Source organism: Otolemur garnettii, unplaced genomic scaffold (assembly GCF_000181295.1).
Source record: "Otolemur garnettii isolate 467f Iridium unplaced genomic scaffold, OtoGar3 scaffold00008, whole genome shotgun sequence".
NCBI classification, from domain to species: Eukaryota; Metazoa; Chordata; class Mammalia; order Primates; family Galagidae; genus Otolemur; species Otolemur garnettii.
The window spans coordinates 31,268,248-31,294,946 of record NW_003852403.1 but is presented as its reverse complement, the minus strand read 5'-3'; the positions used below and the strand labels follow the sequence as shown (position 1 = coordinate 31,294,946).

At 36.8% G+C, this 26,699-nt stretch overlaps 1 protein-coding gene and 1 non-coding gene across 3 annotated transcripts in view; both read left to right on the top strand.

Annotated features, from left to right (window-relative positions):
• PRKG1 (protein kinase, cGMP-dependent, type I) overlaps nucleotides 1-26,699 on the top strand; it is a 1,243,017-nt gene that overhangs the window by 1,047,568 nt on the left and 168,750 nt on the right. The window lies entirely within an intron of this gene.
• LOC111723155 lies at nucleotides 11,284-11,417 on the top strand. Its single transcript, XR_002771754.1, has one exon. It is a non-coding gene; the product is annotated as a U11 spliceosomal RNA (small nuclear RNA).

Here is a 26,699-nt window from a genome sequence, read left to right as displayed (position 1 = left end):
ACAATTGATGACCTAGTACATGGTGGGAGGTGGAGGAAGAGGGGTGTAATGTGAAGGAAGGAGGGAGAGAGGTGGGGGGTCATGGGGTGTGGGGATGGAACACAATTATAAGAGACTTTACCTAACAAATGCAATCAGTGTAACCTGGTTCTTCGTACCCTCAGTGAATCCCAACAATAAAAAAAAAAAACCTTCTTTTTCCATTCTTTTGATGATTAATCTTTAATTTTTTAATATATATGCTTATCATATAATATTATTGATTAATAGCTCTATCATTCTCTTGAATAATAAAAGAATATTAGTGTATTTAACTCCATGTTACTCCTATCCATCTTCTATGTACTTTTCTACTACATGGTTCTACCTGATTCATAAATCCCCAAATGTTAATCATTATTATTATTGTGTCTGTTAAGATACAGTTGAACCTACTTATTTCCGCTTACAAGCTTGTTTATCAATTACTTTGCTCACTATTGCTTCTTGCACCCAGCTCTTTCCTTTTTGGTTTATTCTTTCACAATCTTTCAGAGATGATCTATACATTCTTTTTTGTCTTTGCATACACATGAATGAATATGGGGTTAGTTATTAAGATCTAGGTCAAATTTCATTTTTCTTCTTCATTTTAAATATTATTACATTGTTCTCTGGCATCTGTAGTCTGCAATCAAATAACCATTCCTTTATAGGTAAGCTGTCTCTTACTCTGGTAGATGTCTCTTTGCCTTTGATAGAATGCATTTTTGCTGTGATTCATGTAGGTACAGACATTTTTTTTTTTTTTGTCCCTCATGTAACTTAATGTGTTTCCTCTGAAACTGTAGTTTTCCTCAATTTTAGAAAATTCTCAGAATTATCTCTGAATATTTTGTCTTACCTGCTTTCTCTCTTCTCTCATTGTAGAATTCTTAGTAGTGCAGACCTACTCATCACCCTACTATCCCTACCTTCTTATTTGTATTTAGACCTTCTTTATTTTGTCTGGAAAATAGTAAGTATTCAGTAAATGTTAGCCATTGTCATTGTTATCGTTGGTCTGTGTTGTTCTGCGCTGCATTTGTAATGGGATCTGGGCTGAGTCTTTCAGATCTCCATGTAATTGTCTACTTGTCCCTCAATTGTACCAAGTCCTCCCTTCCATCCACTGAATAGATTCCAGTATACTGTTTCATAAGAGTCATTGTAGCATGTCTACTTGACAAACCAGGGTGGTTGAGAGAGTGACCTCAGAAATGAGACTTCTGGGTTTAAACCCTAGATCTATCCTTTGTTAGATGTGTGATCTTATTTTTCTTCACCTCTCTGCTTCAGCTTCATGATTTGTAAAAGGGGAGTAACAGTAAGTACTGTGTTCAAGCAATGTCCCTGTACCTTGAAGAGAAAATAGAAGGAATTCAGATCTCCAAGCTGCAATGACTGGGGTTCTGTTTCTCTCAAATTCTAAATGATATGCTGACCTTCCTGATGCTTGGACCAGTAGAGAGTTATTTCTCCTGCTCGCATCCTGTGTGTACCTGCTCCTGGCCTCCTGGCCCTTGAGGGGCTCAGTCTCATTCATTGTCTCTATAGGGCCATCCCAGACCCCTTCACCTGGTGACTCTCCTGTCTAGCTGCAGCGTACTTCTCTAACTTTAGGACCTTTCTCTATTCCCAGCACCTGAAGCTCTTAGGGCTTGTTGTTGTTGTTGTTTTTTGTTTTTGGTTTTAGTGAAGATTAGTGGCTTTTAGTAATGATTATTCTTATAAGGTTTGTAATGGATAATCTATGTAAAGTAACACAATGTCTTGGGGAATTTTTATTCCTATTGTCCTGGATTTATGGCTAAAGTCCAAAGTGAGAAGGCTTCTAGTAATTAGGACCAGCTTATTTTTTTCAGATTAAAAAGAGCCAGAATTGCTTTATTAGTATTGTGGGAAGTGGGAGACTGGGAGTTGGCCCATTGAAGAGAGCAGCATTCTTCAAAAGCGGCTGTTCTCTCACTTATCTGGCCTGAGCTGACTCTTCTCATCAGGATTCGCAGGTAGATAATAGATTAAAAGAATGAGTGTGCTAAGTGATATTGTAGGAGAAAAACAGAGAGTTACAGTGATGTTACCATATCAATTATCTCCATCCCAGGACCTTTTCCTGACATCCAGACCCAGTTTCCTCTAGGGCATATCCACATAGCTATCACTCAGGTTATCTTACGTGGCAGCTAGATAAAACTAAACTTATTTTTTCTCTACTTCCAACCAAATATATTTTACCTGGAATATAAAGTTAGTTGCACAAAACAGTTTTTGTTTGCATATACGTAGTAGTCATGATAATATTTTAGTGCATGCTGTAGATTTGGGTAGACCAGTTATCAGGGTCTACAGTAACCCAAGTCCTTCAATTTTGAATATGTTAGGAAATGGTTCGTTTAGAAAAATGCTATTGAATGCAAGGATATTTATGAAAGAAAACTTCTCTTTTATTATAGAAGACGTTTATGCACTGGCGTACATGAAGAATTATTTATATAAGAGGATGAGATTTTCATAGAAGTTTGGAGAAACATCAGTGTGTTAGTAGTTTTCCATAAAATGGCTTATTTATCTCTGCTGCCTTAAATATAAGGTCATTTTCAGTGGTGGAAATTGAGCTACTTACAAAAACAATTCAGTCTTTCATTGTTATTCTTCAACCTGTCATTCAGACAAATAATTCCCTTCAGGTGCCCCAAGATAAGAAAAAAATAATGTACATTTGAAAATCTCTTCAAAAACCGATATAAAAATGTTTCATTTGAAGCTAATTTTCTTACTAATGAACTCAGCTAGTCTCTCTTATTCTTATTCCTTCCAAGTGTAAATGATTGCTTCTTAATTTTTTCTTTACACACCTGTTAACAACTAATGACTTGTTATAAATCATACTTTGGACAGGCAACAGAGATTTTAATTGGTCAGAGTCATTGTGATTATACTAATCACTTCCAAAGCCTGTGGGAAATGTTTTAAGGCACTCTGAATTCTTGCCCAAATTTTCTTTGAGTGTAACCCTATTTGTGCATTCTGATTATGATTGTGTCCACATGAAATGCTCATTTCCAGCTGTTGGCATTATACAGTTTCCATGCCTTGGTTATGAGATGAAGTGGAAGCAGAAGGTATTTCACAAAAATATGCTATGTGATAATTGTCTTACCCTGTATTTCAGGCATTTAAGAAAAATACATGACTTTTTAAGAACACCTCAGTAGTATTTACAGGGCTTTAAGCCCACCAACTTTTCCCATGGCCATTTTGCAATATGTCAGTAAATAACTGTATATTTATCCATGATTTAATCAAGTAACAAAAACTTAGAGACTGAAATAAAAAAATAACATTTCAATAGCATATAAAACTGGAAAGTAGTTAGAGATAAATTTGACAAAAGATGTTTAAGACCTGTGACTGCAAACTATTAATGCAAAACAATTCCAAGAGAAAGCTGGAGATACCGTATTCACACATCATAAGACTCGCTATTTATTTTCCCAGATGGATCTGTACATTCAGTGCAATCCAAAGTCCAGTAAGCTTTGTTTTGTGAAATTGACAAGCTTATTCTAAAATTCATATGGAAATGTAATGGATGTAGAGCAGCCAAAACAATTCAGGAAAGAAGAACAAAGTTGGAAGACTAACCCTACCTGACTTCAAGACTTATTTTAAAGCTACAGTCACCAAGGTGGTGTAGTACTGATGTCAAGAGAGACAAATAGACTGATAGAATAGAATAAAAAGCCCAGAAACTTATCACACTTATACTGTTTTAATCAGCTTTACCATAGAAAAATATCATGGGCTCAGTGGCTTAATCAACAGAAATTTACTTTCTCACAGTTCTGCAAGCTGAAAGTCAGAGATCTAGGTGCCAGCATCCTCAGGTTCTGTTGAAATCCCTCTTCCCAGTGGTCACAGGAAAAAACATCCTGTATTCCCTGCACTCACATGTTCCTTCATTGCTGCATGCATGTGGAGAGGGACGGAAAGATCTCTGGAATCTCTACTAATTCCATCATGATCTGATCTAAACCTAAGTATCCTCCAAAGGCTCTGTTTCCAAATATCATTACATTGGGGGTTAGGGCTTCAACATAGAATTGAAGGAGGCACAATTCCTTGAATGGTATTCACCAATTGATTTGCAATAAAAAGTCAAAGGCAATTCAGTTAAGAAGGTCAATGTTTTCTACCAATAATATAGACACAATTAAATATCCATTATGTAAAAATGCAAAATAAAGGAACTGGAATCTCTACACTTGCACTATATATAAAAATGAACTTTTAAAATGGATGATATGGCTCCATGGTTAGGGTGCCAGCCACATACACTGGGGCTGGCGGGTTCAAACTTGGCCCAGGCCTACTGAAAAATAAGGACAACTGCAGCAAAAAAATAGCTGGGTATTGTGGCATGCACCTAGGTACTTGGGAGGCTGAGTCAAGAGAATCTCTTTAGCCCAAGAGTTTGAGGTTGCTGTGAGCTGTGATGCCACAGCATTCTACTGAGGGTGACATAGTGAGACTCTGTCTCAAGAAATAAAATAAAATAAAATAAAATAAATAGATGATAGATCTGTGAAACCAAAATTATGCAATTTCTAGGAAAAAAAACCCATAGGGGACACGTTTTGTAAACTTTATCTAAGTAAAGACTTTTATATAAAAATGCAATTCATAAAAGAAAAAAAAGAGAAATTAGATTTTATTAAAATTAAGATTTCTTTTCTTTGAATGATACTATTAAAATTAAGAAAAGACAACCTCGAGTTTGGGGGAAAACAACTTGTAAAATTATATATTTGAAAAAAGATGTGATTTCCAAAATATACACCGAACTCTCAAATCTCAGTGAGAAAACAATCTAATTTTTATAAGGGGAAAATTATTTGAACAAATATGTCTACAACAAAGAGAAACTTGTGGCAAAGAAGCCATGGGGACATTTGCTCAATATGATCAGTCATTAGGGAAAAGAAAGTCAAAACCACAAATAAATGCCACCATATACATATTAGAATGTCTAAAATTAAAAGGATTGATTATATAAAGTATTGGTAAGAATGTAGAGCAACTAGAATTTTTATAGGCTGCTGGTGAGAGTGTAAAATGGTACAACCACTTTGGCACTTTTTTTTTTTTTTGAGACAGAGTATCACTATGTTGCCCTGGGTAGAGTGCCATGGCCTCACAGCCCAAAGCAACCTCAAACTCTTGGGCATAAGTGATTCTTTTGCCTCACCCGTCCAAGTAGCTGGGACTACAGACACCAGCCACAACAGCTGGCTATTTTTTTGTTGTAGTTGTCATTGTTGTTTAACAGGCCCAGGCTGGGTTCGAACCCACCAGCCTCGATGTATGTGGCTGGTGCCTTAACCACTGAGCTACAGGTGCCAAGCCAGTGTAGCAGTTTTAAAAAGTCTTAAGCATATTACCCACCATAAAAAATCAAAGGTGACCCAGTGACCATGTGATCTCATCATTTTATTCCTAAGTATTTACTTAAAACATGAAAATAATGTCCATGCAAAGACCTGCACACAAATATTCATTTTTTAGTTAATAGCCCTGAAATTGTAACAGCTAAGATGTGCATAAGCAGAGGAATGGATAAACAAATCATGAGATAGCCATCCAATGATATAGTACTTAGCAATAAAAATTATGAACTCTTGATACACTTGATACATCCAGCAACATAGAAGAGCATCAGAATAATTATGGTAGATATTACAGAATGATTATAATCAGTGAAAGAAGCCAGATTAAAAAAAAAAAGAGTATACCTTACACTGCATTATTCTATTGAAACAAAATTCTAGAAAATACCAACTCATCTACAGTGACAAAGAGCAGATTAGTGGTTACCTGGGTGTGGGGGATCGCAGAAGGCAGAGGTTGGTTATAAAGGGATACTAGGAATTCTTTGGAGATGATGGATATTTTCGTCATATTGGTCGTGGGGATAGTGACAAGAGTGTCTACCTACAAATGCCAAAGTTTTTCAAATTTCACACCTTGAACATGTGCAATTTATCTTAGGTCAGTTGTACCTCAGTAAAGCTATTAAAGTGTTTTATAATTCAGACAATCTCCCCCACCATTGCTTTCACTATTCACCAACACAGGAGGCTCAGATATCTCAATGCTCCTATTTTCAGATGTTTTTTGATAACATTCTAGTTCCGCAGCTTGTGCTACCCCAGTCACCAATACCAGAATATGTTAGAGCTCATTTAGGTAAATGGAATTAAATGACCTTAAGTACAGTAAACTCACTGACTCTTCTACAAGGGCATGGATTTTTGAACAAGTCAAGCCATAGATAACTCAAAATTTACAAGCCAAGATAGGCAAAAAGAGTTTTGTCTTTGGGAGTCAGTGCCTGTGCTTAGTGGAGCCCTCGGCATCAGCTGATGGCAGTTTCCTGCTCTCCAGATGGCCCACTGGCTCTCTTGCTGTCTACTCAACAACATCCTTGCTGCAAACCTGCTTCCCATATGGGGAAACTTGTTGGTTTGAAAGGAACATTTTCCACAGACATTCCATAAGAAGAATGCAGGTTTTCTGCCACCCACATCCATATGCACTGATTTCCCTCAGAAACATGGGTTTGCTATCCTGGAGAAATATTTCTTTTTTAACTTTAAGGATTTTAAATTGTATTATCAAACAAAAAGAATTATGAAACATGAACCAAAAGTTAATTTTTTAATTATAATTTAGTAATTTTATAATGGTGAATTTTTTAAATAATCATAAATTATTTTTAAAATATATGAGGAAGAGATATATATATTTCTAGACTTATCCTAGAATGGTGAGGATTTCAGATCATGGAAAATAACAGGTTTCAGAAACATTCTTACAAGAAGTCATGGATATTTCTTACCCTTCTAACTTCCTACGTATGTACACTATTCCCAACAGTCCACTGAGCTAACCTGTGGTCAACATGTCACTATATGTGCTTGAAAATACTGAGGGTGTTCCGCCAGCTTCACACATCAGAGGGTACCAGATACTACATTTATTTTTATTTCCATTTTTAAATGATATTTTTATTCAGAAAAGAACTAGATACATTATTCTGTCACCAGCAGCAACAATTTCATTAATTTTCCATTTGCTTAAGCATAATGAGTCATTAAGAAATGGAATATAAATCTCACACTTTCTCCTTCTAGCAATGTCTAAATTCTGAAAAGTGTTGCTCAGCCAAATGATTTTATTTAAAATAGCAAGACTATATGTGTTTATGAAATAGGACATAATTTTTATTTGATTGATGAGATAATTTGTATTTATAGTTTCTAATAGTTTCTATTATTCTTTTCAAGGTTTGGAGGGTGGATTACAGATCTGGGTCTCTCACAAAAATAGAGTTAGATATACTTACAGGAGAATACCATGGGAGAGCAGCTTTTATCGGCATTTAATTTCTTTCTCAAATGCATTGTTTTCCCTTCAAACAGGTTCCTCCCTTAAGAGCAACTGTGTTTCCCTAGTTCCCCAGGCTTGAAAGCTAAGGACAACCTCTGTGTTCCCTTAAGAGCAACTGTGTTTCCCTAGTTCCCCAGGCTTGAAAGCTAAGGACAACCTCTGTGTTCCCCCCTCTCTGTCACAGATCTCCCTCTGCATATTCAGATACCAAATATTATTGAGTATTTTCACATTCATTTTTTCTCTATCACTGTTCCCACACTAATTCTAATATTTTCTTTACTTGTGTTTCTGTTATTACATTTGTTTTCTTACTCATCACATCATTAAGGCCCAGTGGCTCATGCCTATAATCCAAGCACCCTGGAGGCCTGCTTGAGCTCAGGAGTTTGAGGCTAGCCAGAACAAGAGAGACCTGGTCCCTACTTAAAACAGGAAAAAAACTTGCTGGACATTGTGGTGGGTGCCTATAGTCCCTGCTACTCAGGAGTCTGAGGCATGAGGATCGCTTAAGCTGAGGCGGATGGATTGCTTGAGCTCACAAGTTTAAGAGTAGCCTGAGTAAGAGTGAGACCCTATCTCTACTAAAAATAGAAAAACTGAAGCAAAAATATTACTTGAGCCTAAGAATTGGAGGTTGCAGTGAGCTACGATGATGCCACGGCACTCTACTCAGGGTGACAGCTTGAGACTCTATCTCAAAAAAACAAATAAACAAACAAACAAGCAAAAAACAACCCCACAATGTCCTGCACATCAAAATCCACTAGGCCCAGGCAGGGAGGACCCTTGCCCCAGGCCTGAGCTTTAGGTGCAGCAGCCCTCTTATACTTTCCCTAAGAAGTCCTTGGGGTTGGAGGGGTATAGTCACCTGGAGCCTGTACATTCCTTTTTAGATGATTCTTTAGGAACTTGAGATGTTGACTTTCTTACCCTTGTAGGGCTTGGGAGAGCTTTTTCTTGAGTCTAAACTAGTAGAAATTGATTATAACAGTGGTGTGTACCCTAGAGGCAAAGCTGGCTGTTTCCTTGTGATGGGAGAATAAAGTAGACAGTATTTGAAAATGTGGGTCACTTGTAGTTTGTTATAAAGCAGACATGGGCTGGTAGGTGGTGAGGGGAGGAAGAACTATCTATCGCATATGGTCATGTTCCAAGGCTGGGCTTGGAAATCTAAAGAACACAAAAGTTATAATTAGAATTCAGTCTTCCATATTATTAAGGAGGAATTTTTTCAAGGCAGAAGGATACTTTTATATGACTAGATATACAGTAGGAGGTCCTCCATTTACAATCTTGCCTTAGGCTATATAAATGCTAATAAATCTAGGGTAGGTTATACCATGATATGCTCATATAAATAAAGCTGTTTTCATGAAAAGCTTTCTCCAAAGCACTTCATTATATCCCAAAGCCCACTAACAAAAAACAAGTTCACTGTTCTGAACTTGAAGCCTTATGATATGGCTTCAAAGTTACTTTTTGGCTTTATCTTCTACTATTCTTAAATCTTAATTATTAACCATTTCTGAGACACGCACTATGTCTCCTCCTGCCTTTACATATCTGATCCTAACAGTTCTTTTGCTTCTCTGCCATTTCATGCATCCAATATCCGCTTATAAGGTCCTGCTTCCTGATATACTTTAAACTTTTCCATGATGTTTTATCTTCATGATTATCCAGCCCAAAGTGATCTTTAACAATATTCCCTCTTCAAATTCTATACAACTAATACTCTAGCACCCTTCCAAAAGTTTTCTAAATATATACTGAACTATTTTTGTTGGGCATCTAAAGGACCCCCACCTGGGACAGTGGTCCGCAAGGGAGACAGCATTGGGGAAATCACAAAACACATACCAAGCTTAGCGCATAAGCCCAGAAGCCTGTAAGGGCAGACACTGTTTCATGTGCCTGGTGGCAGTGTGAGAACAATGCAGCACTTGTTCTGCTTCTCAGGAGTCTTTTTTATCAGGTACATGACAGAGTATATGTGCAAGAATGCACGGTAGTCAGTGGTTATCAGTCAAGGTTAAAAATTACAAACAGGAGATCCAGCCCCCAGGAAGGGGGTTAAACAGGGACATAGGGTCATGGAACATCTGAGGTGGCCAGATAATGGCGCAAGCAGGAGAGAGAGGAGGGAGAACAAGTCTCATCTCCTCAGGCAGACATCTCAGCTTCTATAGCCTGAGCTATTAGTTGATGGTCTCAGCGGCCTGCACTGCTGATTTCCCCACACAGGGATAGTCATTCCCTGACTGAGTACCTTACCCTGAGTTGGAAGGTCTGTGAGGAATTCAGCCTGTCTACTTCTCACATATTTTTTTAGATTTTTTTTGATTTGAGCATTTATTTTTTCCCAAAGAAATCCATGCATTTATTTTTTTTCCAAATAAATCCATTTCTTTCCAAAGAATCTATATGCAGAAAGATATAGACAGAGAAAGAGAAAAAAGAGAGAGAGAGAACAAGAAAGAGAGAGCACATATTTTGTTAGATTTTTCAATGCAAAAAAAAATTTGTGAGGATGGTCACCTCTAATTTTTTTCCTTCTAAATTTTCTTCTCAAAACATGCTATTTGGGAAATCCATGAAATAGAGTCAAGTGAACTAAGATTTAGGACATGAAATAGTTTTGTAAAGGGCTTAATTTGGTTGTGAAATATAAAAGTGAGGTTTATAGAATCTCAGGGTTCCCATGAGTTGTCCAGCATTAATTTTTCAAATCTTAAATTGCTGTTTGGAAAAGCTTAATCTAGGGTGGGCATCCTAGGTGGGCTGCAGGAACTTATTCTTTTGTTGCCTTTGTATGCGGATCTGTCATGCTCAGAGATTTCACTCTAATAGGGGCACGCACAGCAGTGGGCCCCTTCCACCTCCCTGCAGTGAGGAGGTGATAATTATTTCAACCATCTCTTTCAGTCACACTGAAAATCAAATAAAGATCCTAAATAATGGATCAATCATGTTTATCAATAAAATTTTGTTTTGTTTTGTTTTTTTGAGACACAGTCTCACTGTCTTGCCCTCAGTAGAGTGCTTGCCCACAGCTCACAGCAACCTCAAACTCTTGGGCTTAAGCAATTCTCTTGCCTCAGCTTCCCAAGTAGCTGAGAGTACAGGTGCCCAATACAATGCCTGGCTATTTTTCTTGTTGCAATTGCAGTTATTGTTTAGCTGGCCTGGGCTGGGTTTGAACCTGTCAGCCTCAGTGCATGTGGTTGGCACCATAACCACTGTGCTATGGGCACTATGCCTTATCAATAAAATTTCGAAAATGTACTTTGCCAGATTTTTTTTTAAATCTTATCTTTCATGTACCTATCACTAAGCTATAAATGTCTAACAGCCAGTTCTCTGTTGGGCAGGAGGGAAAGTTCTGAGAATTGCCTATTTCTGTGGTGTAAATACCCCCAGCCCAACCAAGTTTCCAAAGTGATGATGGTACTGAAAGTGAAATTGGGAAGAGATATGCAGATTGTCTCTGTGGCTCTAGCACAGCCCTGTGCCTGCGTTACAACTTTTCATGGAGTGTCACCTATTTGAAGTTCTTTCTGCCCTTTAACTCTCATCTAATGGTGTATATATACCATTCTGCCCTCAAAAAGCATGTGATGTTATTTCCTGTACCATAGTACTTTCATATTCTGTCTACCTATTTATCCAAAAGACAAATATTTTATGACAATTATCATTTTTACATTGGTAGTGCTTAACATAGTCCATGACATAAGGTAGGAACATATAGCATATTTTTAAATTAGCAATTTTAGTAGGTTGGTGGTGTTCTTTAAAAATGTTTACTTCAAAAAGGGCTTCTGTTGTGAGTGGCACATGTGGGGTAACTCAACTGCTCTTGGTGCAGAATCCACATCAAGAGATTTCAGAAGCATAATTTTTTGGAACTTGGGCAGCTGGTGATCGTTGATCCCGGCATCCATAAACAAAAAAGGAAAAAAAAAAGTTTACTTCTAAGCTGGGCACAATGGCTCATGCCTGTAATCTCAGCCTTCTTGGAGGCAGAGACAAGAGTATCACTTGAGGCCAGGAGTTTGATGCCAGCCTGAGCAACATAGCATGACTCCGTCTATACAAAAAAAGGAAAAAGAAAAATTAGGCAGGGATAGTGATGTATGCCTGTAGTCCCAGCCACTTGGGAGGCTGAGGAGAGAGGATTGCTTCAGCCCAGGAGTTGGAGAGTGCAGTGAGCTATGACTAGCAAAAGAGTGAGGCCCTGCTTCTAAAAAAAAAATCCAAAAAAAGCTAATTCACTTCTCATATTTATAATATTGAATAATTATTCAGAGCAATAATGATATAGTGGTTATGATATTAAAGAGACCCTGTATCCTTTAGAGATATATGTCAGGTATTTGCAGATGAAATACACGGAGTCTGGATTTCCTTCAGAATAATCCAGGGAGGTGGTGGGTGGAGGCATCTAGATATGCAAAGCCAGGCTAGAAATTAATCTTTGTTGAAACTAGAGCATGTATTCTATTTTTCTTTCGAGCTCTATACGTGTTTGAAAAATTCCATTGTTTATTCCATAAATGAATTCATTCTAATTTACTTATTTTGCTAGTTGACCATAAATAAATTGAATTTTTGCACCAAGTTCTAAAATTACTCTTTGCATAATTTTATCATTAGCAAAGTGCATTGAGTAGAGGATAACATTTCTATACTTGATTCTTCAAATACTTGTTGGTAACCGCTAATCTAATTACTTTGGTAAGGTATTTACTTTTCATCCCTAATTGCTCAGAAAATATATTACCTAGTTGAATAAGGAAACAAAACAAAATAAAACAGAACATCCCCAAAGAATCATAGGATCCAGAAAACTCGGAACAGGCCCCCATCATAATATTGTATGACATTCTTACTTGATTTAAATACTGTTAGGGAAGTTTACATTCATGTTGGCATGTTTAACTTTTTTAACGTAAAGTGATTAGTCAGGGAATTGTTTGTGTAAAATTGCCACTTTGAGTTATTTCATAAAAGTGGTTTGCTGACAGGCTCAGTGGTGAGATTTACGAGAAGGAAGTATCAAGCCAAATCTGTTTTCCCAGTGGATGCACATGCCTACCCTGAGTATTCTGCCTCAAGAGCTCAAGGATGGATGTGAAATTGCCTAGGAAATTAGATGTAGATTTATCTCATGTTAAACCTGAGTAAAAAGAATATGTTTTGATCGAACAATATTAGTAAAATTTCTACAAATACAAAGAAGCAAAGCATGTCTACAGGGGCTGGAAGGTCTGTTATTGCTCATTCTCTTCTATCTGGGTTGGATTTTAAATAACCACTTTACATTTCAAATCCAAGTTTGCATAAAAATACACGATAATGAAATCCCATTCGCTATTAATGGGATATAAAAAAGCTTGCCGGAAGACTATGGACAAGATTTTGTTTAGGGAATTTCTATTAGGGAAATAGCTGGTTTGAATAATAGCTCATAAAATAGCCCAACTTTACCAGTTCATTAGAAGATGTTTAGTAATGCATTTGAAATGCTTCATAGGCTTTGGTTCTTTAAAAAGAGCAGTAAGGTTTTCTTAGTACTGTAATATTTGATCAAATGCATTTCATTTATACAACACAATGAAACTAATATCTGCTCAACTAAGATGCTTTCAAGACAGATGAGATGAAAAATGTAGCTCCGTATTTTATTACCTCTAGTCATTCACTTGCAACAATAAAACCTACTCAAAGGTCCAACTTTCAAATATTTACTGCCCTCAGAGATATAGCTGTGGTTTTTAAAAATTTTGTCTTAAAATAGTTTCAAAAAAAGTAGTTGTAAAAATAATGCAGAAAACTCCCATATACATTTACAAGATTTCAATATCTTTTTTTCTCTTTCTCTAGTCTACTAATATAATGTGTGTGTTCACAACACACACATATATGTCTATCATATATGTATATATATGATTTTTCCTTCCTTTTTGTCCCCAATTTTCACTTTTTAAGAACAAGGATTTTTTTTTTTTTTTTGAGACAGTTTCAAGCTGTCACCCTGGGTAGAATGCTGTCGTGTCACAGCTCATAGCAACCTCAAACTCTTGGGCTCAAGTGATTCTCTTGCCTCAGCCTCCCAAGTAGCTGGAACTACACGTGCCTGCCATGATGCCTGACTATTTTTTGTTGTTGTTGTCATTGCAGTTGTCATTGTTGTTTAGCTGGCCTGGGCTGGGTTTGAACTCACCAGCCTCAGTTTATGTGTCCAGCACCCTACCCACTGAGCTACGGGTGCTGCCCAAGAATATTTTCTTATGTGATATTATATTGTTAGCAAATTCAAGAAATTTAACAAATATATAAATATTTCTTTTCAGTTTTGCAAGTTGTCAAATCAAGTTCTTTATAGCACTTTTTCCTTCCCTTCAGAAGCCAGTCCAGGTTCATGTACTGTATTCAGATGTCATGTCTTTTAGGTATCCTGAAACTATTCGACAGCTTTCTATTACTTATTTTCATACTGACTTTTCTTATTTTTATTTAATATTTTTTGTGTGACAGAGTCTCACTCTCTTGCCCCAGACTATGTGCTGTGGCATCAGCCTAGCTCACAGCAACCTCAAACTCCGGGTTCAAATGATCCTTCTGCCTCAGCCTCCCCAGTGGCTGGGACTATAGGCACCAGCCACATCTGGCTAACTTTTTCCTATTTTTAGTAGAGGAAGGTCTCGCTCTTTTTCAAGCTATTCTCAAACTCCTGAGCTCAAGGAATCCTCCTAGCTCAGCCTCTCAGAGTGCTAGGATTACACATGTGAGCCATCACGCCTGGGTGATACTAATATTTTTTGAGGACTACAGAAAGTTCTTTTGCAATGTCACTTACTTTGGCTTTATCTGCTATTTCCTAATGACTAAATTCAGGATACAGACCCCTGGCCAGAACATTATCTAAGGGCTGTGTCCTTCTCAGGTATCCAACACACCAGGAACCACCCACGTCTGCCCCCATTGGTGATGTTAACTTAGACCATCCAGTTACCTAGTAGCTCAAGTTCTCCACTGCACGGGGGAGAATAGTCGTTTTGTTTTGTTTTGTTTTTTACTTGCAACTAATAAAACACCTGTAGGGAGCCTCTTTAAGAGCATATAAATATTCTGTTCTGCATCAACTACCCCTTCCCCAAGACACACTTTGAGTTAGCATCCAATGATCATTCCTGCTGCAAGAAATCTTTTAAATACTAATTGCAAAATGATGATTTCCCAACTCAACCACCTTGACTTCTAGATGCCCTTCCTTTTTTTCTTTGAATTATCAGTATGAACTTGGGGCTTACTATTTTACTAACTGGGTAACCGATTACTTTGATTCTCAAATTGTCCCAGATTTCACTGAGTCCATTCAAACTGGCTTTTGTGTTCCTCTGGCGTGCCTCTATCGTTTTTTCCTATCTTGAGTACTTCCTTTCTGGCACAATGACATACATCATTCTCAATTCGTGCATTCCCTTCTTTAGCTTTGGAATCCGGCATTTCTCTAAGAGTTCTTACTCTTTTTAGGATGTAATGATACTTAAAAAACAAGGATTGCGTACTAGGTCTTCTTGCTACTCACGTATAATGATGATTCATTGGGCAAGAGTAGGAAATACATGTGTGTGCGCCTGAGTATTAGAAATTCACATTGATGCCTCCAATTTCATTCCATTCCCTCAGATTTCCTCTGTTTGTCCTCTATGCCATAGCTGTTTTTTCTCTTTCCTGGTTCCTGACATCAGGAACTCATTTATAAACTCATTTTCCCAGTTTCATGTTGAATATAAAAGTTTCAGCACTATAACATGCAAAGCAGTCCAAAAATCTAGCAAAAAGCAATTAAGATTCATTTGCATTCTGTGCATCCCCAAAGAAAGGGAATATAATCAAAGTACTATGATCGAAAGTTACCTGTATAACGTTTTTGTCCCTTTTGTTCATGGCATTCAATTGAACACTAGTTTGGTTTATTTCTTTCTCCTCTGTTGTTTTCATTGCATATTTTGAATGTGTATATCTTCTCTATGCTTTTAAAGTCTAAATTATTCCAAAAGTTTTATTAAGAGAACGTCATTCCCTTCTCCAACTCTCGCACGGTGCTCTCCCCCTACCTTTTACAAGAAACCAGTAGTTTGATCCTTCCCATGTTTGTTTTTGCAAAAGTGAGCAAATGTAGGTATGGTTCCTAATTTCCTCTTTCTTACGCTAAAAGTACCATGCAGTATACTTTCCTTGAACTTTGTTTTTCTCTCTTAATATAGTTTATAAATTGCTTTGCATGAGTTCATGGATACTAATTCTATTTTTTATGGCTATTTACTATTCCATTGTGTGTAGGTACCCCAGTACATTCAAGGAATTGGGTATGTACGGGCATTTGGGTGGTGTCAAATACTTTACCAAAGCAGAAAATACCTGTATTTTCCCCAGTAACATATGATAGCACCTGTTTCTCAAAGCCTTGCCGACAGAATGTCTTGTGAACTCTCAATTTTTTGCCAGTCTCATAGCTGAGAAATGATATCTTACTGTAGTTTTTACGTTTCCATTCCTTAGTGCGAATGAGGCTGACAATTTTAATTCTTTTTAAAATGAATTCTCCAGTCATGGTTTGGGTCCATGTTTCCACAGGACTTTTAGACCTTGGTTCTCAATTTTGAAAGCTTCTTGTGTATTAGAAATATATGTGTCTTGTGATAAATATTACCAATATTTTTCATCAGTTATGATTTACCTTTGACTGTGCTTATGATTTTGTCTTTAAATGCCCAAATCTGATTTTTATTTAGTCATTTTTATAAATATTTTCTTTACTTGTATCTAGATTTTGAGTCATAGTGAGAAAACATTTCCTGGACTTTAAAGAAATTCACCCAAGCTTTCCTATTGTCCTTATATAGCTTAGTATTTTATGCTGCAGTCGTTTTAATATAAATAACACCTTTTAAGACAAATCAGAATAAAGCTACACTAGTAAATTGTAGCCGGCCACCAAAGACCCAAGAAATCTGACTATTCTCATCTTTCCTGTGTTAAAAGCATTTGACAAACTCTGAGCTGTAGTTAAGAATTTTCTTGTTTCACTAGAGCTATTTCCTTTTTAAAATAGAGAAAAAGCCGAATTCATTTTTCTTTCTCGATTTTAAAGAGACAAAATGGGAAATATTTTAATGAGGAAAGTGCATCATGGGCAAGAGAATTCCTGGAAACACTGAGATATTCATTTCCTCTTCACTCCCTCAGTCAAAGGCTAATGAACTTAGAAAATTGAGTGGAAATTCTCCAGTGCATCCCATCTTCCTGCCCTGGGAGGGAATGGCAGCAAATGTCCCAGAGGTGCTTCACGTTCTGTTTAACTCTGATCTATGGATAGGATGTTCAAGTTAACCTTTATATATGCTTATTATCTTTTGAAAAAGTTACCCAGTACTCTCAGTTCTACACATTACATTTTGATTTAACAAAAATTGGAAAGCTTTCACACCAAAAAAAAAGGTTCATTCTTTGAAATAACTATATAGTATTTAATAAAATACTATTTAATGAGTAAATAGCATTTTATTTACATTAGAATATTAAATAAGATTTTGTATCTATTAAATAATATGAAAAATATGTATTACTTATACTCCCTTGATAAATGCTATGCTTTTAATGTTGTGCCCCTCAAAAATCCATGTTGAAACTTAATTCCTAATGCAAAAATATTCAGAGATGAGGCTTGGTATTTGTACTCAGTGGTTAGGGAGCTGGCCACATACACTGGGGCTGGCGGGTTTGAACCCAGCTCAGGTCTGCTAAAAAGCAACAATGACAACTGCAACAAAAAAATAGCCAGGTATTGTGGCAGGTGCCTGTAGTCCCAGCTACTTGGGAGGCTGAGGCAAGAGAATTGCTTAAGCCCAAAAGTTAGAGGTTGCTGTCAGCTGTGATGCCATAGCACTCTACAGAGGGCAACATAGTGAGACTTTGTCTCAAAAAAAAAAAAATAAAATTCAGAGATGGTTCCTTTAGGAAGTATAAAATGCCAAGCTTTTAGTGTTGTGCCCCTTCAAAATCTGTGTTGAAACAATTCCCAATGCAACAGTATTCAGAGCAGAGGCCTTTAGGAAGTATGAAAGTGCTGGAGGGAGCTAGTTGAGCCCTTGGGCCTTCCAGCTCTCCTGCTGTGTGAGAGCACAGTGTTCATGTCAATGTCCTTCCACCTTCTCCCGTGTGAAGATGCAGCAACAGGCTGCTGTCTTAGAGACATTACCTGGGCCTCCGTCAGACAGTGAAGCTGCCGACACCTTAATCCTGGACTTCCTAGACTTTAGAAATGTGAGAAACAAATTTACATCATTATGAATTACCCAGTTTCAGTTATTTTGTTATGGTAGCAGGAAGAGACTCAGACAAGGTAGGTTTATTTGTTTCTACCTTTTCAATATTGCAAAAATGATGCCCAAGCTTCCTTCAGTACTCCACGGTCTGCCTTCTGAAAATAGGGATACTCTCCTGAACACTGACCCTCCTAATCAGAAAAGCACTAATGATGCAACACTAACGTCTAGTCTGCATACTTCCATCAAATATCACCTACCTCAACAGCATCTTTTTCTTTTTTGGCCCAGGATTCTGTGAGAATCATTTATTGTTATTTGTTATCATGTCAAGAAATCTCCACTACTCTTTCCCCTTTCTCTGAGACCCTTAATAGCAACCTTGATTCATCTGATATTTCCTTGTGACTAGACTCAGGTGATGAATTCTGGGCTAGAATATCACAGAAACTGTGCTCTTCTCCGTATATCAAAATAGGAAACACACCTGGGTTGGCTCATTTAAGAGCAGTGTTAACTTTGATTGCCCCGTGATGCTGGTATGTGTCTGATTTCTCTCCTACAAAGCCTTGATGTTCCCCTTTATATTTAATGGTATATTATGGAATCAGTATTCCAATTATGTCAATATTCTGTTTCTTGGAAAATCTCTACTCATCAACCTTAGTATCTGTTGACATCCCCCACTGGTATCAATTACCCTTGCCAAAGGATGGCCATCTAGTTTCGTCTTTCCTTCTACATTTCTTGGCTGACCTTCTCTATATGGAATAAGTTTGACTCCATATAGATTCCATATATGATTCTTTTTATATCATTGTATACTTAGAAATCCCTGTGCTATTAGATGGGCTGTACATTCGTATTATCCTTATTTAATTTAATTCTGATGTTCAAGTTGCCTAGATTGGCCAGTGGCAATCACTTAAAGATATATCTTTTATCCACATAATTATTGAAGAGTTTTTTTTTTTTTTTTTTTTAACCATCTAATACAGTCTTTTCTGGATATATTTTATACTTTCCTTGCCCTACTCCTAGACCACTCCAAGAAGTTCTGGTTCCTATAAACAGAGGATGAGATTTAGGGATAGAGGCCTTAGGTTATGAGTGTAATCCTGGGATAATTGCTTGTACACTATCTTAGCAGACAGAACTAGCAAATATATGCATGTATGTATTTATAGAAATACACAAATATAAATACTATATACATCCTTATCTGATGTCTCCTTATTTTCTCTTTCATCTTTCCATACCAATCTATTTTTGCTCCATTTAACTTGCCTTGTCTCTTTGACCCCCTGCCCCCAGGATTTTGTTCATACTGTTCCCTTTCACCCAAAGTATTTTCTCGGCCATCCTACCTTCTGTGGCTTAAATGTGCTCTGTCTAGTTGGTGTCTGTTTATTCTTCAGGAATCTTCTCAATTGTCAGTTTCTTTGTAAGGTCTTACCCAAAACTTGACAGGGAAAATTTCTAAGGCCAAATCCCCTACCACATCATCTCATAGCCTTGAAAAATCTTTTCAAAGTATTTGATTCCCTGTATACTAGTAAACTCATCTAGTCAGACACTCAATTAAGCAATTGTTTAACCAATGTTTATGTTTTAACTAGTCTGTGATCTCTCTGAAGTATGCATGAGGAGTTATTTTGTTTGTTTTGATTTGTTTCTATTTATTTTTTTAATTTTTATTTCTGCCTACCTGTAACCCCAGAATCTAGCACAATTGCTAGACATTGTAATTATTCAATAAATCTGTGTTGAATTAATCAGTGAAAAAGAAAATGCATCTAGGACTATAGTTAATAACCGAATCTGGAGTCAGGCTGCTGTGAGAGATGGGTATTTGTAGAAGTTAAGCTTCTTACCTTACTGTTAGTCTCTTTTATTTTAAAATGAGAGTAATACACAGTTGTGAAGATTAAATGAGGTAAGTGATTTAGAGTACTTTGACCATTCTCCTGCCACAGAGAAAAATCTCAAGATTGGTGGTATTATTTCATGGTACTTTGTCATTATTAATGTATATATCAACAGAGTAGTTTCATCCACATTTTCTTTTTCTTTTTTTTCTTTTTGGTTGCATTGTTCATTGTTGTTTAGCAGGCCTAGACCAGGTTTGATCCCCCCAGACTTGGTGTATGTGGCTAGTGACCTACTCACTGAGCTACAGGCCCTGAGCCAATACACACTTTTAATATAATACAATAAGCTAACATCTCTACTGATTTTATTGCTTATTTTTGGTGGAAGTCACTTTAACCAACAAAATGTAATGATAGGGAGGCGCCTGTGGCTCAGTGAGTAGGGCGCCGGCCCCATATACCGAGGGTGGCGGGTTCAAACCCAGCCCTGGCCAAACTGCAACAAAAAATAGCTGGGCGTTGTGGCGGGCGCCTGTAGTCCCAGCTACTTGGGAGGCTGAGGCAGAAGAATCGCCTAAGCCCAGGAGTTGGAGGTTGCTGGAGCGACTCCACTGCACTCTACTGAGGGCGAAAAAGTGAGACTCTGTCTCTGCAAAAAAAAAAAAAAAAGTAATGACAGAAACTTAAACTTACTTATTGATAACTAACAAATTTTTCCTCATGGATCCCAGAAAGTTTTACTCAGTTGCATATGAAGAAATAATGTGTTTGCATTGTGTCTGTGTCCTAAAAATAAATCAAAACAAATATATTAAGTAAGGTGTTCTCTAGCCAAGTACTTTTTTTGTGAAATGAGTTATATGAAACCTTTGGTGAATCCAGTTTACAAATTCATCATCTCTCTCTCCCAGCTTCCTTTCATGGTAATAACTCACTTTTTTTCTGATTAGGAAAGAAATGCATGAAGAGTATTTGAATACCCTCAGAGATATAAAAGGTCATTTGATACAATCTTTGATACATATTGCCAAGCTGCCTTTCTTATATTTTCACTTAGATTATTCGTGATTGGAATCTGAAATAGTCTCCAATGTAATCTAGTATATGTTTTAAAATACTTATCTAACCCGTGGGGTTTTGTTTGTTTCCTTTTTTCTACATGGTTAACCAGTTGTCAGAAATATAATTTGTCAGGTGGCGCCTGTGGCTCAAAGGAGTAGGGTGCCAGCCCCATATGCTGGAGGTGGTGGGTTCAAACCCAGCCCTGGCCAAAAACTGCAAAAAAAAAAAAAAAAAATACAATTTGTTGATTGGAACATCTTTCCTTTGATAAATTAATATCTTGTGTCATTTACTAAGTTGTATATATGCTCAGGCCTGTTATAGGCTTTTGGGTTATTTTCACCTACTCTATTACCAAATGAATGAGAAAATTCTCCATAAAATATGAGATAAAAAGTATAAAATATGTGTATATTCAGTATGATCCATATTATTAAAAATAGAGATAGTACCTTATCAAGGATGTGTGCTAAAATACAAACAAATGTCATTTCTGGATATATGGAGCATGAGTGATTGAAATTTTTTATTTCAGGTTAAAATTTTCAGATTAAAAATATTCTACAGTGAACACATATTAGTTCTGTAATTAAAACTAAATTAGGAGAGAAACGAAATTATGTGGAAAGCCTAAGATCTTATCACTTGAGTAAGATCAGAATGCTGTGCTAATTCCAAGTTATGCTGAGTTCTTAAATGATTCTTAAATCAGCATGTTTTACTTTAAGGGACAGAATAGGATTTAACAACTAGCAACTAGTGGAGCAATGGAAATAGAACCATGGATAAGCATGGTACAGAGCTATGAAAAGTGCATTTAGAGTTTATTGTTACTTAATTCTGTTTTCTTAAATTATATTTGGTTGGCCTTTCTCAAGACTTATGAAAAGAAAAATTCTCCTTTGAGTTATTGGCCCAGCTGGTAATACTTAATCACTAAGATGTAACAAAGTGAGATCTTCACTTTCTGTGTTGCCATTGAGACCTTTACCATGTTTGCCCAAAAATAAGACACTGTCTTTTATTTATTTTTTCTCAAGAAGACACACTAGGGCTTATTTTCAAGGGATGTCTTATTTTTATTAAGTATAATACAACAATCTATATTTATTCAAATACAGTTAAGTCATCTTCTTCTGGAACCTGACAGGGGAGCCGACCTTGTTGGTGGGGCTGGTGCTAGTGTTGCATGAACTCCTTCCGCCTAGCCATTCGCCCATGCCCAATAGGATGCCTGTGACCACAGTTACCACACACACACCCGCACAAGTGTGAAAGGCTCGGAAAGGAAATGTGGCAGATAAAAGGTATTCCAGTCTTCCTTACTGCTCTGCACAGAAATGCATGGTGTGGCTATGCAGTATCTGCCCATTACTAGGTCTTATTATCGGGGTAGGGCTTATATTTAACAAATGTGTAGAAATCCTGCTAGGTCTTATTTTTGAGGAAACACGGTACTCTTGTTTGGTCCTGCATTCAGATGCCCGTTTCGTGCTATCTATATTTGATAATAGTTTAACTGATTAACAGAAAGATTTTGCAAAATATATCACACATAATGTGAACCAGGTTTTCTAATGTTGGAGGAAGAAGTTACATATAAGCAAGGGAGGGAGGCTGGATTAGAATCAGAAAAATTGATATGAGTGCAATGCAGATAGATGGAGAAATAAACATAGATGTATTTATATGCACAGATTAGCATACATATATATATATTACAGTTCTGTTTACTGAGAAGTCTAGACATCTCATAGCAACAAGCATATCTAGGGCTTAGAACTTTGTTTCTAAATAACCATACTCCAATAAAAGAAACCAGGGTTCCATGGAGGAATGACTGATTCCACACCTGGGGCAGAGAAAATACAAGATGATTTCCAAACATCTTATAGCTCCAGAAGTAAGGCAATGCTTCTCAAAAATTGGTACACATTAACCAAAATAAAAACAAACAAACAAAAAACACAGGTTTCAACCTGACAGAGATCCCAATAGTCACAGCTGAAATAATTGGTATAACAAAATAAACGATGATAGTATTAGATTATAAAAGAAATAAATGTTCATGTAAAAGAAGGAAAATTGAAAATTATCCTTAGATCATCACAGTTAACAATTCCTGCAGGCAAGATCCAATAAAAATTGTTAAAATCAGTGAGCGAAGCTTTAAGGTATTCCCTTTTACCTTATGTAAAATTGAGTATTTGCATACATGTAAATTCGAGTATTTGCAGATACTCCAACTATTTCTCTCAGTGTATTTATTAACTGCTGTGGTAGTTTTACCATGTTTACAAAAACTTTTTGGCAAAGAATGCTATTCGCAAGTAACTGTTAATTGCAATGCCCTTTGGCACTGTGTTGTATTTGGGCAGGTTCCTAGTTTTAAGGAATGATTGGTTCATTACATAAAATGAGTATGAGGACATGGAAAATAAATGGCAAATTGTTAATCACACTAGTTCATTTTCACCTCTACTAAAACATTTGTTAGTAATGTTGATCTGCGGCAATGACAAGCAGGAGGTACACTTTTCAACACTTTGTTCCTCCCCCCTTGTTGATATATCTGTGTTTGTTTTCTATTGCTGCATACAAAAGTACTATGAGTTTTGGGCTTAAAACAGTACCCATTTATTATCTCACAGTTCTGTAAGTTGGAATTCCCAGGGGGCTCCACTGGGTTCCCTGTCAGGGTCTCAGAAGGCTGTAATTAAGATACTGGCCTCTCTTATCTGTATTCTCTGAAGGAAGAATCAGCTTTTAGAATTATTGACATTATTGGCAGAATTCAGGTCCTTGAAGTTCTAAAATTGCTTCCTTGTCAAATGACCCCCTCCATCTTTAAGCAAGCAAAGGTGCTTCTTCTCTTGCTTAGAATATCTCTTTCTTCCCTTTCTGCTACCAGTTGGAGAGAACTCTTGGCTTTTTAAAAGGGTCATGTGGTTAAATCAGGCCCTCTTAGACAATCTCCCTATCTTGCCACGGACTGTGTCATAGAGCATTTCCTGTTCTTGTAACATACGGCCCATTACATGGATTCATCAGTGGGGCTAACAGTCTCTCAGGTTGTGTCAGATCTGTTCTCATTTTGTGAAGATTTATTGTGCAAAAACAGTAACAAAGCAGAAACATTCTAAACAAGACAGTTGGTCTGGCCTCCTTGTGAAGTCCAAGCATTCAGGACAGCCGCGACATGCCTGTTAGGAAGAAGCAAACCTCAATGTGCATCCGTAGAATTCTGATAGTCCCCTTGTGGTGCAGCAGTCCCCAGTGGGCTATAATCATCTTTTTTGAAAGCGAATCAGGTGTTTACCGTTCAGTAAAAGGGAAAGAGGATGAGAAAGTGGAGCTGACTTGATATCACTGTGTGACTACCTCTAGGCCAAATCTTCTCCTGGGCTCACCAAGCAGCTTCCCTCTTGACTGCAAATGAGCCTCAGTTTGTGAGCCTGAGCCCTTAGAATTGAATTTGAAGTTCTCACTTTAAACCCAATTTTCTTTTTGTCATTCTTCAGATCTAAGTTGCAGGTATTTTAGATTTTTATTGTGCCTCAGTTTCACCTATTAGGGAGGACAACTCAAATAGGATATAACAAAGAATGTATGTTTTAGGTGAGAACATCCTATTAATACCCTCTCTAAGTTTGTTTCAGCCCATTTAGTTGTAAAGTAACAGCCTAGATACTGAATTTTAAGTAAAGTTTCCAGTGTGTGTTGTTTTATTTGGAGTATAAAATTTGATGCATACTAAAATTTGAAGGATAGTAAACTGAAAATAGATTTTCATATATATAATATTCCTCAGAACACACTGACAAAGCTCATAGTTCTGATCCCAAGTTCAATTTTTTAATTGGGCAATGAGAGCTGTTGATATTTTTGTCATCCTTTTATGTCTTCTTACATTTCTAACTACTAACCTGACCTGCTTGGCATAGAGTCCTGTCGTGTTGAGAGTTCACATGTTCACACAAGCCCTTTGATGGATACTTGTTAGGAGTTGTGTTCCTTCCAGAGCAATAAAGAGTTTAGACAAAGTAAATATCTTCACCAAAAATAAAGTGCAATATGTAACACTAAGATGTGAAGAAATATCCCTGTATTATTTAATGCTTTACATTTCACTGGTTAGCAAACTGATGTTTTAAACAAAGTTTCTAAAAATTTGATTAACATTATTAAGAACTCAAAATAGAGTGTTGAGCCAATTTCCAAATAAAACAAATTGAAGGTTCAGTTTGCCTAAGTGTCATTGTTTTACTTAAGACCTGTAAAGTGGTCTTGGGTAAAACTCAGAGAGGCCTGTAGTAGCGTGGACTGTGGAGTCCTGATTTTGAATCTCAATGACTGGTGATGTGAGTGTGAAAATACAAATAAATTAAACTTGTTTTATCTTCTGTAAAATGGGATGATAACCGAGTACTTCATGGGGTGTGAGTATTCAAGATCTTAGATGTACAGTACTGTTAGAGTTTCCTGGCATTTATTTAACTTTTATTGTTAGAAAGACACAAGAAATATTATATTAGAACATTAGGAAGTGTGGGCAGCGCCTGTGGCTCAGTGAGTAGGGCGCCAGCCCCATATATTGAGGGTGGTAGGTTCAAACCCATCCCCAGCCAAACTGCAAAAAAAAAAAAAAAAAAAAAAAAAATTAAGAAGTAATGATTACTATCATATTTTGGACTTATTTTTGGAGGGATGAGCATTCAAGTTAATCTTTAAGCCATCCTAATAGAAATAAAGGTGTTTATGAAATCTTTTTTTCAAAAGAAGTGGTCTGAATAATGGTTAGCCTTCCCCAGTTGCTTTTGTTTTTCCATTTGCCTGAGAAAATAATTTAAAGGTAAAATAAATTTCACTTAGCTCTGGTTCATTAAGGAGCTTAGGTGTTCTGGCATTAATATTTTATGTGAATGCAAATTATTTTGAAAATATATGGATGAAAGAAAAGAAAAAGCATGATAAAAGCAAGCCTCAAAGCCAAAGTCCTTTCTAGAAAAAGGAATTTATATTTTACTTCTAACATTACCTCTAATCATAGATGCTGTAAATGGATGACAGGTAATTATCTGATTCAGAGTGAAACATATTAAAGCCTACCTTGTTCAGATAGTTTGGGCAGGTAGTCTTTTTCTTCATTTTGAATTATGCAAATAATTACCTCTGTTTATTACTTCCATTTGTTAGTATAGGTGTTGCCTTGGTCTTCTAGATTCTAACAAAAATAGAGCTTTTTGGAGATATCGTAAGAAACCTAACTGTTAGATATCATTTGGGAAGATTTTGTAGTGCAGTGGAACTTAATTTATTATGGTTTTAAACTCTGAAAACTACAGACTCTTCCAAAAGAAAAAATCCCATATATAGAAAATTGCACAATTGAGAAATTCCAAGACACTCTGCAAACTGGCAGTGAAAACCAGGTTAAGAACCCCCATGGTTGCAGAAATCAACTTGCTGTTAGTTTCCAGTCAAACAGAAGACTTATTATTTAGCAAGCATCTTGAGATATATATTGAAAATTTAAAAGAAAATCATAGAAATATGGGGAAAATGTTTGCTTAGGGGCCTGTTTAATATAGAGTAGATTAATGGAAGACATATTTTGAAATGTTACAAATATTCTTGTATTTTTATTATGCTTGATAATGTAATTTTTTTCCTTTTTTTTTTTGAGACAGAGTCTCACTTTGTCACCCTCAGTAGAGTGCTCTGGCGTCACAGCTCACAGCTACCTCCAGCTCTTGGGCTTAGGTGATTCTCTTGCCTCAGCTTCCTGAGTAGCTGGAACTACAGGAGCCTGCCACAACACCTACTATTATTTTTTTGTTGCAGTTTGGCCAGGGCGGGGTTTGAACCCACCACCCTTGGTGTATGGGGATGATGCCCTACTCACTGAGCCTAGGTGCTACCTGATAATATGATGTTTTATTCTTTTTTTTTTTTT